A 19693-nucleotide genomic window follows, 5' to 3' on the forward strand; every position below is an offset into this window, starting at 1 on the left:
TGGTGTGGCTCAGTGGTTGAGTGTCAACCTGTGAACCCAGGAGGTCACAGTTCGATTCCGTCAGGGCATATACTGGGGTTGTGGGCTCAATACCCAGTGTGGGGCGTGCAGGAGGCAGCTGATCAATGATTCTCTCATCATTGATGTTTCTATCTCTCTCTCCCTCTCCCTTCCTCTTTGAAATCAATAAAAATATATATTAAAAAGTTAAAACTATAAAAAAGTTTCTAAAGTAAAAATTAAATTATTTAAATAATCAGCTATGATGGAAAGAAAACCCAAGAAATGGAGAGGAAAATATTAAGAACAAGAGAGAAAAAGGATCACATTTATGACCACAAAGAACTTTTTATAGCAAAAACAGACCCATTTCTTTACCACAAGGATGATTCTTGGTGTCACCTAGGGCTTTTCCCTCTTTAAAATGCACAATGAATTTAGCCACCTGTGTCTCTGGCAACGGAATTAAGGCCGCAGGGGGACAGTACATGTGTGTTGGGGGAATGGGAACATCTTGAGACCACGGCTTGGCAAAGGCCTGGGTGGCAGCACGGGAAGCATGGGGCACAGTGTCTGCACTGACCCCCGTCAGGGAGACACCAGCATCCCTGGGAGCAGCTGGAGGTCAGGACCCATGCAGGGAGATGTCAGCCGTGTCACAGCCTTGGGGGCAGAAGAGTGAGGCCTCTGTGTCTGCCTGTCCACATGTCTGTCAGCGTAACATTTTGGGTCAATAAATATTCATCAGGATGCACCATTTCAGCTGACCTACGCCAGCCCCTCTGCTGGAGGAGAAAATAAACAGGGCTTGTGGATGCAGAGGACTTCTGCCCCCTCGGAGCTGCCGTTGTGCTCGGTGTGTGAGCCAGGAGCTCAGATACACTTTTGTCTCCTTGCGTCCCTTGGACCTTGTGCATGTACTATCTGGCATGGACCCAACACCTTCCTGTGTGTTAAATGGTCATAGAGTGCCATCAACATGTCAACTCTGAGAGAATAATGCTCAAGGAGAGGTTAGTTAGTTCATCAATGCGCAACTCTCTCTGTAACCTGCCAGTGGGAGGGTCCCCCAGCACAGTTTCTTTCTTCCTCCTCTGTGCCCCTGACATTTATTTCCATGCATCTGTTTTGGCTTTTGCGCTCATTGCTTTCGTCTATGTATCTGTCTCCACTGCTAGACTGGGAGCCATTTATTGTGCAATTCTTATGTGCAAAGCATTATGCTAGATGAAGTGGCAAACAAAATAGTACCTACCTCCTAGAGCTAAAGGACAGAGAGGTAACAAACATACAAATAAATGCATAATTTCACATTTTGTGAGTGCTAAGAAAGAAGAGAAAAAGGTAGGATGAGTGATTACATAGGGGCATCAGTTTGATATTGCCAAATCAGGCAAGGCTTTAGTGTGAAAGAATAAGTAGAGATTGGCCAGGAAAGAATGTTGCTGGGCAGGGAGTGTGTCCAGAGCACAAGAGTGAGAGGAACACTGGTCCAAGGCAGAGATGGAGAGGTAGGCAGGGCCATAACATCTAGGGCCTGGTAGAGCTTGATAAGGATCCTAGATTTTTAACCTAAGTGCAAAAGTAAGGAGCACGTGTTTAGAAATGCGTAGACCCACCCAGCCGGCATGGCTCAGTGGTTAAGCATCAACCTATGAACCAGGAAGTCATGGTTCAATTCCTGGTCAGAGCACATGCCTGGGTTGTAGGTTCAATCCCAGTGTGAGGCATGCAGGAAGCAGCCAATCAATGATTCTCTCTCATCAATGATGTTTCTATCTCTTTCTCCCTCTCCCTTCCTCTCTGAGTGTGCATGTGTGTGCATGTATATGGCTTGAAAAAAAAAAAAAAGAAATGGGTAGACCCATAAGGTGACTATTTAAGTGATGATGGAGGGGTGGATGAGAGTAAAAAGGTATTGATGAAGAAAAGTCAGCAGATCTGAGGTGTGTCTGGAAGGGAAATTTGGTAGGAATCTTGGGTGGAATAAGGGTTCATTCCACAACTTCTGGAAGGAATACCCAGATAGATGAAGGTACCATTCACTCGCATAACCCAATATACAAACAAGACTAGCTCATGTATATGCACAAATGCTAAGTCATGACTAAACTCATTAGCAAACCTATTCTGAGTTTTGGAGAGTTTCCCATATTGTAACCCCTAAGGTAGAGCCAGAAGTCGCTGTCCCAGACTCCCTTGCAGCTGCCATCAGACGTGTGAACTAGGTTTTGCCAATCCGATACACCCATGTGAATCCTCAGCTTGGAAGCTAATGCTACAAGGAGGTAGGTATGAATGGCATCCATCCCACGTGAACATGACCACAGGGGCTCAATGGCTCAACTTCTGGCATCCAGGACCAAGCATTATAATGCAAGCTACAGTGTCTCTCCAAGAAGTAGAGTTGTTGCCAAGTGTTGGCAGCGATGGTGTTTTCACTGGAGCAAATGCCACAGTCTCATTTGGTGTTGTTTCTGGCCTCATCGCTTCTAAGTCTGGTTCCCTTGCCCTCCAGAGAATTCCGAGTTGCTTAATATTTATAACAAATTATTTTTTCTGTCTAAACTAGCCAGAGTGGATTACATTTTTTGCAACAAAGAACTGTGCCTGATAGTATTACCTTTATCCCCATTTTATAGATGAAGACATTGGGTTTTCTAAAAATGGAGAAAATTTCCCAAGATTACACAGCTAGTAAATAGTGAGAGGCAAGACACAAGTCCCAGACTTTTGAATCAATCTTTAGGCTCTTTAGGAATCGAAGATGAAGATATTCCAATATTCACCATGAAGAAAGCTTGTAATAAAAATAAAGTTACCATTTAATGAATAATTACTATGTGCCAAAATTGCACATCAGCTGTGAGAAGAATCCTGGAGCTCATGTAACCACTCTAACTAAGGAGAACAGGGCCCAAACCATGATGGAACTTGGCCACTGTCACCAGGGAAGTAATGGCAGTGTGGGAGAGAAACCCAGGTTGGTTGATGCCCATTTCCTTTACATCCGGGGAGGGTGAAGCCCTTTCTTAATCCACACAGAAATGCTTATATCCCACAAGTCCAATGCCTAAATGTAAGTCTCGTTTAAATGTAAGAAAAAATAAATATTAAATGTATGAGGAATAACCACACTTAAAATATTGCTAACCAGACATATGGACACTCTGGACTATACCACCATCACCCCTTTGGGGAGTGTAACTGCGAAGCCTAAAATAGCTTTTGAGAGAAACTTCATGAAAACATTGCCTGGGGAACTGAGATCACATTTCCACCTGGCTCTGAAATACAGAATTTAATTGACCAGGTTTGATGCAGGAAAACTGTCATTTCTGCAGAAATTGGAAAAGTTGTTAGAACCCTTGTTAATCTGTAGAAAAAAGTAAGATTGAGTGTCTAAATATTTTTAAAGCAAAATATTTTAAAATAGACATTACTATCTGCACATACATAGATAATAATTTTTGTTTCAATAAAATCCAAGATTTATTTTACCCTAAGGGCCATTTCTATTGACTCTGGGGGAAAAAAATCTTGTGTCATAAAAGGAAAACTGAACCCTTAAATTTCTGATTCATTTCCCTTTAAATCATCCAAATATTGCTTTTTATGGGCTATGTAATAGCCAAACAGTCTCTAAGGGGGTATTAAAGCATTTCAAGCCTTGCTTCCCTTAAAATAAAATAAAATAAATGTTTAAAAGGAGGAAGTAGGCTCCCAGTGAATCCACTTGGTCTACAAAACTTCTCATCAGCCCAAGATCTAAAATGTCTAAGGGGGCTTCAGAGTTGCTAAATTCTCCTTTTCTTGTTAAGACATGACCCCTGCATGGAGGCTGCTTTGAGTGCTGAAACCGATTTTTCTAACAGAAGAAGAAGAAATTTTGTCCCTGAAACAAGAGCACCCTGTTTTTCTCCATCAGAAATTACCTCAAGATGTTTCAGGGTGAAGCTATTATACCAATCTAAACCATTTTCTTGTTTACATCTACTCCAAGAAATAGTCATTAGAAATCTATACTTAATGAAGAGAGTCTACTTTTTCAAAACCATCGAGTGTCTCAAGTAGTTCAGTATGCAGTTCATTAAGGGTCAAATTAAGTAGAGTCACACATTAATATAATGGGGACTCCTTCCCTTCTTTATCACTATTTTTGAGATGAACGCCTCTGAGTTGTTGAAAGAAATCAACTACTAAGGTCATTTTTGCCTTAAATTCTCCTTTATTTCATTCTCCCATGAGTCTACTTAGATGAGTTAACTTGGGTAATTTGGAAGAAGGTTTAAGAAGTTTAATATTAAAGAATCCTTTTCTCAAGCAACAGTTTAAGATACTATGCCAGTTATTATGAAGAAATCCACCATAAATTCCCTATTTCCAGACAATTGGAGAACTGGCCATTTGGATTTTTGGGTAAAGACTACTTTGAATCTGAGGGCATGCTAGCACAGATAACAATATAGCATCTTAAGCAGAAGTCAGAGGAAGCCATTCAGAAATTAACTAATTCATTCCATTAGTATTTATTCTTTGCCAACTATGCACAGGCAATATGTGTGGCACTGATGATATGACAGTAAACTAAGAGAGACATGCATTTTTAGTGCAATTGGATTACTAGAGATCTGTTTGGAAGGGCCGTGATTTGTTAGTAACGTGCAAGAGCCTAGCAGTGTGAAAGCAAAGGGATAGAATAAAGAATTCAGAGACTGAAATATCTATGAACATTTGGCTTATAATAAAGGTGACATTGCAAACTGGGTAAAGAGGAGAGAATTCAAAATGTGGTGTTAAACAACTGGCTAACCATTGAGAAAAAATATTAAAACTATATTTCATCAAAAATAAATTCCAGATGGTTTAAAGATATCTATAATAATACAAGCATAATATGCAAATCTACAGAACGGCCGAACAGCGGAACGGCTGTCTGGACGACCTTCTGGAGGAAGCCGGGGCTGCAAAGGCCTACTCTTGCACAAATTTCATGCATCGGGCCTCTAGTAAATGTATAAAACAAAGGTTTAGAAGAAAACATAAGTGATAACAGAGACTTTTCCTTACCATTTAAAAGGGCTGCAAGCATGTCAAACTCAAAGGCTAACATGGGCCAAATAAATGAGGAATGTGACCAGTGGGCCTTGAGTTTGACATGCTTGGTCTAGAGAAAACGATGCCTCACAAAGGAATGGAAATAGTTCCTGTTGCCACCAACCACAGTGAAAAACCTCCAAACTCACGGGGCATCAGGTAAAGCACTCAGAAGAATTCTGCCTCATTAATGGGAAAATATTCACCAAGCATCCAATGAAGCAGGAAAATATGGCCCATAATGAGAAGAAAAATCAATCCATAAAAACAGACCTAGAAGTGACTAAAATAATAGTAGTAATATATAAGGACATTAAGTCGGTTATTATAATTCACACATCCAAGAGCCTAAAGAAAAGATTAAAGCATGTCAGGTCTTATCCTTGAATATATTATCTAGTCTAGTAGGTCATTCAAATAGAAACCAAAAGAGTCATTTTTAATATCATCTTCCTCTTTCTTATTCCTCACCCAAGGATTTTTCCATTGCTTTTAGATAGCGTGGAAGGCAGGGAAGGAAGGGGGGTGGGGGGAAGAGAGAGAGAGAGAGAAACATCAATGTCGATGTCATAGAAACACATAGATTGATTGCAAACCAGGTACATGCCCTTGACCAGGAATCATATCCTTAGGTACACAGGCCAATGCTCTAACCCAGTGATAGCGAACCTATGACACGCGTGTCAGAGGTGACACGCGAACTCATTTTTTTGGTTGATTTTTCTTTGTTAAATGGCATTTAAATATATAAAATAAATATCAAAAATATAAGTCTTTGTTTTACTATGGTTGCAAATATCAAAACATTTCTATATGTGACACGGCACCAGAGTTAAGTTAGGGTTTTTCAAAATGCTGACACGCCCAGCTCAAAAGGTTCGCCATCACTGCTCTAACCACTTAGCAAACACCAGCCAGGATAGTACATTTAAGTTTTGTATATGTTTCTATATATGAGTGACATAGAAGCAATAGATTCTGCTTCCCTCTTTCTAGTACATTTAACTTTTAAATTCATGAGATTTGTGCCTGTGACCTATTTCTACATGTGGCCTGGCCATAAACTAGGCACAACCATCACTTCCATGGCTACTTCCAGGCACAGTTTGTTCTCATAACACAAAATTGGGCCTTAGCTATTTCCCCTTTCATGATTAGAGCCAGTATTGTCTAACAGAGCAGTGGGTTGGGAGTGGGTGGAAATAATGAAGACCTTCCCTGGATTATGGACTAGAACAATGGTTCTTAGTCAGAGACAACCACACAGCCACCCAGGAGAGGTGAGGAATGCTGCTAAACGTCCTACAACACACAGGACAGCACCTCCCTCCCTGCCCACCCCCAACAACAAAGATTATTTGGCTCAAAATGCTAAACATGCAGGGTTGAGAAACCCTGGCCTAGAATAACCTTAAAGAGAAACTCAGAGAGGAGAGAAGAGAGTTTGGGAATATGCCCAGTGATTACAAAAGTAATCAGCAGAAAACAAAAGCACACACATACAAATGGTTGGAAGAGATGATGTGAGATCTCAATTTATAATAGAAAACAAAAAGAAATAAAATGACCAAGAAATTGGCACAATTCACAAGAATAAAACTTCAACATGCTACTGAGAAACACACACACACAAACACATATAGACAAATGGAAGAGTGTATCATGTTGTTGGGGAGGAGCAAGCAATATCATAAAGATGCCTACTTTCCCTAATCTATAAACTTAACATGCCCCTGATTTTAAAAATTCCAAAATATTTTTTGAACTAGGCAACCTGATTTTATTTTTATTTATTTTATTTTTATTTATTTATTTTTATATATTTTATTGATTTTTTACAGAGAGGAAGGGAGAGATACAGAGAGTTAGAAACATCGATGAGAGAGAAACATCGACCAGCTGCCTCCTGCACATCTCCTACTGGGGATGTGCCCGCAACCCAGGTACATGCCCTTGACCGGAATCGAACCCGGGACCCTTCAGTCCGCAGGCCGACGCTCTATCCACTGAGCCAAACCAGTTTCGGCCAAGGCAACCTGATTTTAAAATTGATATAAAAAAAGGGAAACAGAAAAATTCTGAAAAAGGAGTAATAAAGGTGAGCTATTTCTATTAGATAATAAAAATTTCTGAAGCTACAGTTAAAATAATGTGATATTGGCACGACAGATAAATGGAACAGACTAAGAACCTCAAAAAGAAGCACAAACGCACTGGGAATTTTATATATTATAAAAGTAACATTTCAAATCTATAGATAAAGAATCTATTATTCAATAACTGACATTGGGACAACTAGGTAGCCATCTGGAAAAACATAAAACTTGACTTATCTGTCATTTATACGAGTACTAGAAGAAACCATGGGATTTTTAAGAAATAATCTCAAAGTGGGAAAACTTGTCAAAGTATGTCACAAAACCAAAACCCAGGAATCATTTTCATAATGTCTGGCCGGCATGGCTCAGTAGTTGAGTGTCGACCTATGAACCAGGAGGTCATGGTTTGAATCCTGGTCAGGGTACATTCCTGGGTTGCAGCTCGATCCCCAGTGTGGGGCATGCATGAGGCAGCTGATCAATGATTCTCTCTCATCATTGATGTTTCTATCTCTCTCTCTTCCTTCCTCTCTGAAAGGAATAAAAAAAATTTTAAAAAGTGAATATATCAATCTATGTAAATAGAAAAGAATGACAAACAGGAAAAACATATTTGCAATTTATGTCACAAGGAGCTAATCTCCCTTATATATAAATAGCCCTGCTAGATCAATAGAAAGCCAGCAACTCAATAGAAATGTAAAGAAAGGAAATGGACTGTCCACTGAAAAGGGAATTCAAATGGCTGTTAAATTTGTGAAAAGAAACCAACCTCACTCACAATAAGAGCAATACAAAAGAATGACTTACGTTTCCCCTATCAGACTGTCAAAGTTCAAAAAATTTTGTATTTGTGTGGGTATGGGGAAACAGGTATTCTTAGACATTAGTGGTAGATATATATTGACAAATCAGACTTGAACTAGACACCCTGTTGTACATAACTTTTAATCCAGGAACTTTATCCTCTATATCTACTCACACATGTGCAAAATGTGTAAGTTATTCAGTGAGACACTGTCAGTAATAAAAAATTTGTTAAGATCCCTAAATGTTCGTTGATAGTGACTATAGAAAATCAGAAAGAATATAAATGCTCATTAATTGTGGACTACAAAATTATAGTAAATTTATAGTATCAATCCTATGTAGCCATAAAAATACCAAAGGAGATATTTATGTGTGAATTTGGATTAACCAATCTCCAAATCTCCAAGATATATAGCTAAGAAGAAAAGCAGAGAGGAGAGCAATGCATATAGTACAGCCGTGGGCAAACTACGGCCCGCGGGCCGGATCCGGCTCATTTGAAATGAATAAAACTAAAAAAAAAAAAAAAAAAGACCATACCCTTTTATGTAATGATGTTTACTTTGAATTTATATTAGTTCACACAAACACTCCATCCATGCTTTTGTTCCGGCCCTCCAGTCCAGTTTAAGAACCCATTGTGGCCCTCGAGTCAAAAAGTTTGCCCACCCCTGATATAGTATCTCACTATTCGTAAAAACATGGGGGTGAGGAGATACACATGCACACATAGATATAGTACATACTTGATTGTATATGCATGAAATATCTCTGGAGAGGTATCACTCCATAGAAGCATGCTACTTGGATTGCTGCTTCAGAGTTGGGTGTGTATGTGTCAGGAGTAGAAGCAATACTTTCTGTTCACTGTATAATACTTCTGTACCTTTTAGATGAACCAAATACAACTAACCTATACCAATCACAAATCAATCAATAAGAACATTTGAAAACAAACCCTGGCATAAACACCATGGCCTCCAGCTCTGGCCAGCCAAGTTTCTTGCCCCTTCCCCTATCTCTCCTGCCTTGCACAGGTTGTCACTGCTGAGGAAAACTGGGAATAGAGAGTTTAAAAACATGGGGTTATCTTTCCTCCACATGCATTCAACCAAGGCTAGAGCTCTGCATGGGTTCCCAACAGCCTGCTTTTCAATCCACAGGGGTGGAGAACTTAGCTTATTTTTAAATTGGGTGGAATTCAGAAAAGAACTGCCAAAATGATTAAATAGACTAGAGAGACTGGTTCATAAAGAAAGATGAAAAGACCTAAATGTGTGTAATTTGGCTAAATGACAGCAGGGCCAGGTTGTGGTCAGCACCTACAAGTATTCAACAAGTTTACACACCAGGACAGGAGAGGAACAGTCGAGGAGGTGAAGAGGAGAAAGATGAAAGTACGAAAAGAAAACAGTATCTCGGTCTTTTTGTCTGTATCTCCAGAACAGCCTCCCCAGGAAAGTGACGGATATCTTGTTCCTTGGATCACATCCTAGAAAACCTTTACCTCTGCAGAGTTATGAGCCCACACCAGCTCCCGGCCAGGGGTGAGATGTCACCACCCAGGCCGTTTCATCTCTATTAAGCTCCCCTTTCCCACTACCCGTCTCCTTGAACTGGTTCTCTCCTGATCCAAGTGGCCATTTTGCTTGCTTTTCCTCCCTTCCCCATGCATACCCAATGAGGGTCAGTGTGGGGACGCTGTCTGTGCACAGTATATTCATCATCTGCACATCTCAAAACCTTGCTGGGTATGATCAGACCTGAAACAGAACTGCAGTTGCCTGCTAATATCATGAAGTTCACGATAGCTCATGATCGTTCTGCCATCAAGAAGTGACCAGTGAGGTGGCCAGGTTGCCACAGAGCAGGTTAGCAGCAGCACTGAGCTGTGCCCTAGGTCCATCTCCCTAATCAGCCCCTCATTAAGCCTATCCCTGCAGCATATAGAAAATGTACTTTATTGCACTGCCATTAAAAAATGAGTACCATGGGGATGCTTTGTTCTTTTGTAATCTGCCTGCCTCATCTTTTTAACTGCATTTCTTATATTTTCTTTTAGCTGAACCTCAATCCACATTCCTTTGAGCTTGTGTATCAGTGTATCAGAGTATATGTATCGATGTGGGAGTATATATAAAAGTCTATGTGTGCATACATGTGTACATGTCCCAGTCTGTGTGCATTTCTGGGTTTACAATTCGTGTTGCTGTGCATCTAAGAAGATGCATATCTGGGTAAGATGAGCCAAAAATAAGATGAGTTACCTGCCCAGCATGGCTCAGTGGTTGAGTGTGAACCTGTGAACCAGGAGTTCAAGGTTTGATTCTGGTCAGGGCACATGCCTGGGTTGTGGGCTCAACCCCCAGTGTGGGGTGTGCAGGAGGCAGCTGATCAATCATTCTCTCTCATTGGTGTTTCTTTTTCTCCCTCTTCTTTCCTCTCTGAAATCAATAAAAATATATTTTTTAAAAATAAGATGAACCAAAAATAAAAGTTAAGAACCACTTTGGTAGGGATTCCAAAACTATGCCTAAGAGTATATTTTAAAACTATTTGTGGTTTATGTTTATTTAAAACTAGAGGCCCAATGCACAAAATTCATGCAAGCGGCTCAGCCCTTGCAGCCACAGTGGCTGCCTCAGCCCTCGCAGCCCCGGCTTCGTCTGGAAGGTCATCCGGTCTAATTAGCATATTATGTTTTTATTAGTATAGATTTTCGCCATTTATCAGATGAAGGAACTGAGCTGTGGCTAAAACTTGAGCCTGATGTACCTTCTACTTGGTAGCATCAGGTGAGAACAACCCCTGTGGGCAGAGAGTAGGATCTGAGGGAATAATCGTTATAATTCTCAATTATCCTGGAAAAGAGACCGCTTCTGGGTCAGGAGATGAAAAATTGGCAGCTGGGCCTTATACTATGGTAAGGAGAGAATTACTTCTCTCTGAGCAATGGTTCTCTTGGGAAACGTTCTGAGGAGTCTAGACACACTAAAGGGCTTTCCCATGTGATGGAGAGAAGCTGGGCTCTGCCATATGCAACCAGGTCAGGAGCTAAGCAGCCCCAGAGCAAGGAGGGAGGCTGGCTCATTGCTGCTGTGCTATGGTTGGGTTTGCCTACAGATGACAGAAAACGCACACACACACAAAGGAGTCCCAACGTAACTACTCCAAGGATACCGCACTGACTTCCCCATGTAATCAGGGATTCTATGACTTTCTCTCTGCTCTACCATTCTCAGCACCTGAATTCCAGCCTCAAAACCACCTCCTGCTCTAAGATGGCTGCTGGACCCCCATCATCATATACTCACTTTGGTCAACAGAAAAGGCAAGTGAAACATGGCCCAGTTGTATCAGCTCCTACAAGGAGCCTTCCCAGAAGTCCATTTCTGTTGTGTTAGCCAGAACTTAGTCTTGTGACCATACCTAACTGCAAGACAGGCTGGGAAAAGTATCTTTTTAGCCTGCTTCCTCCGCCAGGTAAAACTGTTTTTCTGTATCAAAAGGAGAGAATGGATTTGGGGGGTGGAAAGTTTTCATGCTATAGGTGAGCAAGCAGACTGCATAAGGATGTACAGCTGCCAGCTGGAGAATGACTTTGGTATACACTTCCATTCGGTTATACCTAAGGCTGTACACACACACACACACACACACACACACACACAAAGTGATATTAAATGTTGCAACCACTTTGTGGATGTACTAAGACGTATTAAAGGAAGGATCTGTGTCCACTCTTGGGCACAGGGGAGAGCAGCACCCAGGGGCAGTGTGGTGGTGGCGGTTGTGGCCTCAGAGAGCACTGGTCTGCATCAAACCACAGAGAACTTTCTGTAGCAGCAAATCCACTTCACACTCAGAGACAATATGTCTAAGTTTTCACTGCTGAGGGGGTGGTGGCAACATAGCAAGACACTTCCTAGAGACCCCCTGAGAAACACTGCAGGGTAAGAACACCTCCGAAGTTGGCCCGGGTCCTGCCATTCCACAGGTGAAGGTGACCAGGTCAGTAAACTTTGTGCTGAACCATGTATACCTGCTCATGTATTCATGAACCATGAGGCCTGGGGGATATCTGAGTGATCATAAGTAAAGGGTGCATATAAAAGTATTTGTCCTGTAAAGAAAGAATTGGTTAAGAAAATGTGGATGCATGAATTCTAGACTAAGTCCCAGCTTTTTTTAAGTGAACTTTTAAAAGAGGGTTGGTGCTCACTTTGGTGGCTGGTAAGCTTGGTGATTTTCCAGGCATGTTTCATGGAACTCTCTAGTTTCATGGAGTACCTCAATGACCAGAGGGAGGCCAAGTGGTCCACCAAGTCCCGTGGTTTATACCATATTCATATTTTTGTATTCTATATAAATTTTCACTTGAAAAATTAAAAATTACTGGCTTAGGTATTAAACTTATCAATGATCATTATTTAATAAAATTAGTCTCATTATCTTAAACAGAGAAATACTGCAGAACAGCTGAATAAAAGAACATGAATATATACCAACTCTTCTAAAAAAGAATCCCAGCCTACACCGACATGAACTGAAATATGCAATACTAGGCACTATGATTTAGGTACTAAAGAAGGTTCTGAACATCATCATTTAGGAGGAAAGGAAGGGATTCTACATGAAGACAAACTTTGAAAATTCTCATTTACCCATCTGGAGGGAATGGACAGATGGGTAGAGTAAGTAATAAAAATCTGATTGGCCGAAACCGGTTTGGCTCAGTGGATAGAGCGTCGGCCTGCGGACTGAAAGGTCCTGGGTTCGATTCCGGTCAAGGGCATGTACCTGGGTTGCGGGCACGTCCCCAGTGGGAGATGTGCAGGAGGCAGCTGGTCGATGTTTCTCTCTCATCGATGTTTCTAACTCTCTGTATCTCTCCCTTCCTCTCTGTAAAAAATCAATAAAATATATTTAAAAAAAAAATCTGATTGAAGTTTTCCAAATCATGGAGGATTTAGAAGTGAACCATAGACTCTTTAAGCAAATCATGGAGTTCTCAAACCTGAAACAACCAGAGTTTAAAAGAAGCAGATACAACAAATAAGAGGAAGTACTATTCACAAAGCAGAGAGTGAATTTATAAGACCTATTATCTCAAGTGGGCATACAGGTGGAATATAAGTTAGGCACGGAAAAGACTTCAGTACATTGTAGATCACATGAGTTCTTTAGGTCTTGACTTCTATGAATGGATCTTAGAAACCTGCAACAGAAAAACTGAGATAAGCTAGAAATGGCTTGAAGCCTATGCTAACCTTTGTGCCCAGTATTTTTTTTAGGGACTCATTACTTTCCACACACAATCCTGGAATTCTTTCAGACTCAGATACTGGTCTGGGTGAACCCTGGACTGACATGTATTCTTATGGGTGTTTATATTCTGGCAAGTACTAAAACTTCCTCTACAGCCAAGTTTTCCCAAAGCAATGGGCTAAAACATCAACTTATAAGACATACACTGCTGTTACTGGCCATGTGAGAACATATGCCCGCTTGGCATGGTCAGCTATATGCTTTGTTTACCATAACACGGATGGTAATTACAACAAGCAAGTATTTATGTCACACTATGTTAATAAAAAATGCTTTCAGCAATGGCTACATACAGGCCATTACTCCTGATTAAAAATGAAAAGTCACTGAATGCTGGCTTTGTGCCACAAATTAAGGTACTGTAGCTATATACTTACAGCTTTTTATTCAAACTACCTTTATTACTGAAATCCCAGCAGGAAAAAAACATCAATTCTGTTACTGAAAATTTAAGTCTTAATCTTCTAGCACTTCGCTTTGTTCTGAAACAATGGGACTGGGGGCGCAGGAGGTGACTTGAGATATAATTCTTGCATGACGACAGAGCCGCCTTCAATGGGGAGCTTTGACTAGACACACATCATTATCAGCAGGAGGAGATGTGATTCATTAAAGAGAAATAACTGGGCTGCGGTTCAGGCCACTCTGGAGAGTCTGTTCCAACACTATGAGAAGTGTGGCCCTTCACAGAGAAGAAGGGGATCGCTGCTGAATTAAAAAGCTGCAAGTGACCTTCCAAGGTCACCTAGTTCATCCCCTTCAGGCAGAAACCCTTTGAACCCACAGTGATTCGTTGCTATGGCGGCCTGAGCCTGTGCATGCATTCCAGAATCACTCCAACATTGAGAACTTCATTGCCAAGAAATTCTTCCTGATTGAAATGTAATTTCTCATGCTACGGCTAATTTGCTTTTGTTTTTTGTTTTCTGTTTTCTTCTCTTGAAAGACAAATAAGCTGGTCAGGTAAGACTACAGAACCCAAAGAATACAACCTGGCTAGAGGTGGTGAATTCAAATCTAGAGAACTCGTTATATATCCATTCCTTCTCCCAGGTCTAAAGAACAGCAAATGCTATTCTTGGCAGGCAGAAGACACTGGCAGGAGGCAGCTGGTCTACCTGTTTGTGGATAACTAAAGTTCTTTACAGCTCAGGGTACAATGCACCAGGGAATCATTTCTAGTGCCAACCAAAAAAAAAAAAAAAAGGTATGAAAAAAGGAAGGAGAGCAGCAATTTAAAAGTCTATAAAAATATAAAACATGAAGCTATGTGGGTCTGAGCCTGGTGCTTGAGCATGAGGGTGAGCAGGGGGTCTCTTTTTCACCCAGGTAATGATCGTATGAGCCCCATAAGGAGATGGTTAAATCAAACACTGAGATGACTGCTCTTAAGAGGGGAAAATATGTCAATCACACTTTGCCTTTGACACAAGGAAATTCCTTGAAACTGAGAATGGAGAGTGGAAGGGAGGAGAATGTCTCCTGATGTGGGTGGCCAGGAAACCAGGGGCCAGAAAAGTATGAGAGGAGAGAGGGAGAAAGAGACAGAGAGGGAAAAAAAAACACAAGATTGAATTCTAATCAAAATGCTATGAGGCGTTCACACCAGGCCTTGAGAGAATATTAACAAGGTTACCCAAGGGGGGGCCTTTAGCCCCAGGAATTATTAGTGAATATGGAATTATATTTGCACAAACATTACCAGATGCAAGGAGCTAAATGTCCTGCAGATGTGGAAGGAGCCAGCGTATGTTCCAAATAGGCGGCAGCTTTATTTTTTTTAACCTTCTTACAAGAGCCTGGGCAGCACGCTTCTGAGGGGATACATTCTGGAATGGCCACCCCAGCACTTGGCCCCTGTTTCAAACAGCAACTGCTGCTCGCACAGGCCTCTAAAGTATCTCTAGCCAGGGCGAGGTGGAGTGGCCCCCGGGCAGATTTGACGAACTTACCAGCTCACCTCCACCCCGTCCAGGTACCATAACACTCCAAGGGATCAAGGTGCTCCACGAGGGATTTTCTAAAAAAAAAAAGAAAAAAAAAAGAGTTCAGAATCAGGTAAATCACAACAATTTAAAAGAGGAGTTTTGAACTAAAATATAACCAGCTGATTCTGGGGGAAGAAGACAGCAAAATACAAGAAAAACAAAAAGTTTCTTTCTGATATGCCACTATCAGATCCTCAAAATTTGATTTCATTTAGATTCACCACTGCTGAAGGAGACCTATAACATCTCCGTGGTTAGAAAGTCATTGCCTTTGGGGAATCTCCTGATTTTGTAATCATAAATCCCCACCGCCATCTTGCTCACTTCCAGCAAGACTAGCCAGAGTGAAGGACAGAATTCTTCAGCATGTGGATATGACACATAGAGGCAGGTGACTATGAAGCGAATGGCACGAGTCCCTTCCAAGTCTCTGGTGGGGGCTCTATCCTTGTGTGGGTCTAGTTATAAGTTTTCGTAAAGTTTATAAAACTAAGATATTTAACACCAATTAGTTAATACTGCCCTGACTGTCCCTCTGTCCCATTTCACTTTGTATGGATTGATTTTGGAGTTGAGTTGAAGATACATTTAACTTGAGTGGAGTGGGATATATTATGTGGTTCGTATCACTTCTGTGTATGGTTGATTGCTAGCCACCTGGTTGTGGAAACAAATTCTAGAAACACTCCTATCACTGTCATTGCTTCTTCATCCAGGGAGCTGGGAGACCAAGGTATGCCATGGTGGGATGTGAATGTGTCCTATAATGCCCAACCACGAAATTAGGAGGATAGTGGAAGAGAAACAGGATTGGAAATGTACAGAATCAGAAGCTAGTCCATGGAAGACTTATCTAAATCTTAGATAGGTCAATACTCAACCACTCTTTCATTAAAACCGTGATAGAGCCCAGCCGGAGTGGCTCAGTGGTTGAGTATTGACCTATGAATCAGGAGGTCACGGTTCGATTCGTGGGGTTGCAGACTTTATCCCCATTATGGGGCATGCAGGAGGCAACCAATCAATGATTCTCTCTCATTGATGTTTCTATCTCTCTCTCGCTCTCTGTTCCTCTCTGAAATCAGTAAAACACACACACACACACACACACACACACACACACACAATTTATATTTACAAACAAACAAAAAAACCTTGATAGAAGTTTTTCCAAATTTAACAATTATGAAATTTTGCATGTGTTACAGGGAACAAGTTGTGGTGCTGAAAAAAATTTCCCAAACTATCAATAATAAAAAATAAAGTTTGATGAATCATACTGGAGGAAAGTTGAAATATGTTTTTGTTCTCTTCATACATATTTACATGATATAATTTTTTGTCATGTGAAGAAGCCATCAGAATATATAGCATATGTATATCTGTATGTGTGTATTTATAAACATACTTGTGCATACACACACACATAACATAGAGGTATTTCAGGTAGTTAATAAATTAAAACTTCATGTTGTTTTATTGGTATTTGTTATATTTGTTTGTTGGGCACCTTTTTAGTAATTTGTTGTGATATCTTTTCTCATTCTAAGTAAATGATAACTAATTTTATAAACAAACTGTGTATTCTTTTTTTTAAAGGTCTCTAATAATGTATAAGCCTAAGACCCAATATAACCCAAATTTGCCTCTGGTGTAAGCAATTTTCATTTTATTTTACTTCACTCACCAACTTATAAGATTAGTCTTATTCAAACCATTTTCCCCCTTGAAAACCTTTTTATTTTTTAATCATTTTTTATTTTTGAATTACAGATGACATACAATATTAGATTAGTTTCAGATGTACACACCTGACATTATATAACTTACTAAATAATCATCCCATTAAATCTCGTACTCCTCCGACACCATTCATAGTTATTAGAATATTGTTGACTATGTTCCCTATGCTGTACTTCACATCCCCATGACTATTGTGTAACAACCAATTTGTACTTCTTAATCCCTTCACCTTTTTCACCATCCCAGCACCCTCCTCCCATTTGGCAACAGTCAAATGTCCTCTGTATCTATGAATCTGTTTCTGCTCTGCTTGTTTCTTTATTTTGTTTTTTAGATTTAATTGTTAGTAGATCATACCATTTTTAAAAAGAGGCACCTGAGACTTTAATCACATAACTCCTAAGTGGATTTGAATACAAGGTCTGTCTTATTCCAAAGGAAGTCAATTAGTCCTGGCCCTCCCTGTATTTCCCAGCCCCACCAGAGGGCATGCTGATCCTCCTATGCTTTATCTAGTTTGGTTTAATGGCTTCCACTGACACCCTTCCCCCTGCCACTCTAACCCATCTGCCCTTTGAACTACCTCATTGTTAAGAGATCTGAAAGATCTCACTGTCAGAAAACTTCTTCATTTCCTCCCCATTACTCTGAAATGTGCCCTTATGGACCCCTCAGTCAATTCCTTCTTCTTGTGATACCTGACAATTTTCTTTGTGTGGTATTTACACTGCATAGAAACAGGAAAGACATTTCAAAGCATCTGGGCTGAAGAACACACCATCTTTGAAATAGTTTTTTTAATTGAAATTCAAAGCACACCCTCTCCAGGAAGCCCACCAGATTAATTCCAGGCAGCAAAATCCCCATGCCATCCCCTTAAAAGTCCCTTTACAACTTGCTATTGGCTATTCATAACCACACTGGATGTGTTTGCTTATATTCTCTTAGAAAGATCGAGATGAGCAATGCCTAACAATCTTTACTACTTAAACCTAATTGCATATTTGGATTCCAAAAATTTTGTGGGAACTCAGTACAATTTTCAGACGATACAATAAAAGTAAGTGAAGTCTGTTGTATTTTTTCCTTCACTACACCTCAGCATCAATCATGTTGCTTTTAAAATGAAAAATATGCAAGTCCATTTTGTGTAAAAAACCTCACTTCTGTGGTAGAACAAAAGCTCATCAAACCCCTGGCCTGGGTCTCCCAAGCTCTAATGTATGGCTTTAGCTCTTTCCGTGTGTCATAGCAGTAGACAAAAATGCTTCAGTTTCTCTATCTGTAAAATAAGAATCGGGTTGTTTCTTTCCCATTCACTTCACAGAAGTCTCCCGGGGAACAAGAGTTAAATGATTAATGACTGCAAGTCCCTGGATAAACACAAAATGCTTAATAAAAATAATCCCTTCTGACCACAGTGATAGGCACCAATGACCTGATGCTAAACCTTGACTGCAATTCAGATAAACTGTGGGCCCTGTCCATGGATGCAGGCTTCTTTTCCCCTGGCGAGGACATTCTGGACTCCTGTTCCTTGACTCCGTCCACTGACAGGCTCCTGTTCACAACCCTCCCTCCTCCAATGGCTCATACCCAGCCCCCAAGTAATATGAAAAGCGGTTTCCTGGTTGTGGAGGAGCAACATGTGGGAAAATGAAACGCTTCATTGTGAGGTCACTATAACTTTATCCTCCCTTTTCCAGGGAACATGCTTGCTCAGCCCATACCACAACATTATTAAGAAAACTATATGAGCCTGGCCGGCATGGCTCAGTGGCTGAGTGTCGGCCTATGAACCAGGAGGTCATGGGTTTGATTCCTGGTCAGGGCACATGCCCAGGTTGCTCCATCCCCAACAGGGAGTGTGCCGGAGGCAGCCGGTCAATGATTCTCTCTCATCATTGATGTTTCTATTTCTCTCTTCCTCTCCTGTCCTCTCTGAAATCAATAAAAAATATATTTTTTTAAAAAGGGCCAAGGAAGAAAACTATATGAGATCAAAACTCAGTTTTTCATCTAGTTTAGGTCTTTCCTAAGAGAAGTTCTTGCATAGCTCAGGAAAGGGACTCCAAGTGAAATACACTTCTTGTCCAGACTAAAAAAAAAAACCCAGGTGTGCTTAAAAAGTATATACCTGTCTCTTGGTACGAACTGCAAAGGTTATTTTAAAAGGAAACAAGGGATTCCGGCATATTTTCAGTTTACTGTGTTTATGGGGCATAATGTATTCCTGGTGTTCAGGTATAAGACAGCCACATGAAATCACCCTGAACACAATCTGTGTGTAAATTCAGAAAACTCAAGATGCGTACTTACTTGACCTACTCTGCTGCATGTTAAACTGTCTTGTCCTAATTTACTTTCTTTTTATTCTCTTCTTTAAGAGAATGAAAGAAAAATAAGGGAGTTCCTGTTAGAGAAAAGAACCACCACGCTCCGTTATGGTTCATGAAGCAGAGGACAAAGCAACATGAGGAGCTGGGCTTTGGAATCAGACAGACCTGGGTTTGGAATCTTAATAATACCAGTTACTAGCCCTGGGGTCTTGAGCAAGTTATTTGACTTCCCTGAATCCATTTCCCTGTCTATAAAGATGGATTTTTTAAAAAAGTATATATATCCTAA

General features: G+C 40.6%; 1 protein-coding gene across 8 annotated transcripts in view; it reads right to left on the reverse strand.

Annotated features, from left to right (window-relative positions):
* The window catches only part of HAO2 (hydroxyacid oxidase 2), a 156675-nt gene that overhangs the window by 115768 nt on the left and 21214 nt on the right, over positions 1–19693 (reverse strand). For all 8 annotated transcript variants that reach the window (XM_070397037.1, XM_070397040.1, XM_070397038.1 and 5 more), the window contains one exon: positions 15287–15354. The gene's annotated coding sequence lies outside the window, so the exon portion shown is untranslated. The remainder of the gene's footprint in view (positions 1–15286; positions 15355–19693) is intronic.

The sequence above is a fragment of the Myotis yumanensis genome, unplaced genomic scaffold (genome assembly GCF_028538775.1).
Source record: "Myotis yumanensis isolate MYYU_CA2020_CCGP unplaced genomic scaffold, mMyoYum1.0.hap1 SCAF_17, whole genome shotgun sequence".
Classification (NCBI taxonomy): domain Eukaryota; kingdom Metazoa; phylum Chordata; class Mammalia; order Chiroptera; family Vespertilionidae; genus Myotis; species Myotis yumanensis.